Source organism: Penaeus vannamei, chromosome 5, assembly GCF_042767895.1.
Source record: "Penaeus vannamei isolate JL-2024 chromosome 5, ASM4276789v1, whole genome shotgun sequence".
Taxonomy (NCBI): domain Eukaryota; kingdom Metazoa; phylum Arthropoda; class Malacostraca; order Decapoda; family Penaeidae; genus Penaeus; species Penaeus vannamei.
In genome coordinates this window covers 31,180,280-31,181,686 of record NC_091553.1, presented here as the reverse complement: position 1 = coordinate 31,181,686, position 1,407 = coordinate 31,180,280, and positions in this window count along the sequence as shown.

The window sequence follows — 1,407 nt, the reverse complement described above, 5'->3', positions numbered from 1 at the left end:
AATTTGAAGACAAAGAAAAAGGAATAACTTAAACAAAGCTTTTGCGCCAAAAAAAAAAAACTACAAGTTCATTGTAAATACATTAGTAACTGAGTGTCGCTCTCAAGTTGAAACATTAATGTTAAGGGAGATAAGAGTAAAAGCAACAACAGTAATAATGATGATAATAATAGTAATAATAATAATGATGATAATAATGGACACCAAGATATGTAGGTACAAAGATGGAAATTAAGCACCAGCTCACTATTAACTGATCTCCTTATAGATAAATTATTACTTGACAGCCAAATGTACTATACCAGTAGTTTTGGTCCTTCCTTTTAAATAAATTCTTACTTGACAACCAAATGTACTATACCAGTAGTTTTGGTCCCACCTTCTGGTCACACATCCAGCTTACCCACTTAGTCCCATCCCAAGAAACTTAGGCAATTGTTGCCCTCTGGTCATACTTCCAACCTACCCACAATAGCTTTGCCTGTGATTGTAATTCAGGAGCCTTTCTTTGTATGCTTGTGCATTATGAAAAAAAGGAAGAAAAAAAAATGCTGGAATGTAGTCATTGTATTTAGAACTCTTATAAACAAAAACAGACATAATTTACAAATGAATGCGTCATGTATGTATTAAGGTCCCCTATCATATTATTATTTGTTTTAATTAAACTCTTTATGCAAGTTCATAGGCCTTGAAATGTAAGTGCTAATATTTGTTTTTTGCATTCCCTGCAATTCCATGATAATTTGCAAATGTGGTATGTGCTTTTAGTGAAATAATAGAAATTTCCATGACTTTGTTTGAAGGGAATGTCAGAAATTACTTGTTGATGAAACTTTATGATGTAGAATATTATTCAGATTTTTTCATAATGGGATAAAACATTATGGTATAGAATATAATTCAGATTTTATTTGAATAAAGGGATAAAACCTTATGATGTAGAATATTTTTTTTTTTCATAATAGAATAACATGCTGTAAAGATGTTTCCTGTACAATTCACTATTTTTTTTTTTTATCTAAAACAAGCTACTGATATGTTTTGTTATAATGAAGTAAAATTTTGGTTGTAACACAAAGAGGTTTTCCTTCTCAATACTTGATGACCTCTCTTGTGGTAGCTGAGGAAATCATTTCAGTGATAGAAGTATTCACTTCACAACCATTCTCAAAACAATAAAAAAATGCATAATAATACTTTTGTTTCAGTTACACATTAACTCTCAAATCCTTTTACAGTCTTTCAGTTTTAAATATTATTTCTCTTGAGTTATCACTTAACATTTGTTTTATCATTCATCTCTTCAATTTTATAAATTCAATTTTTTTCTACTTATTAAAAAAAATCCAATTCCTTTGAAGAAACAAGGAAAATTCTCATCTGATTTTAGGAAAAATAAAGTCA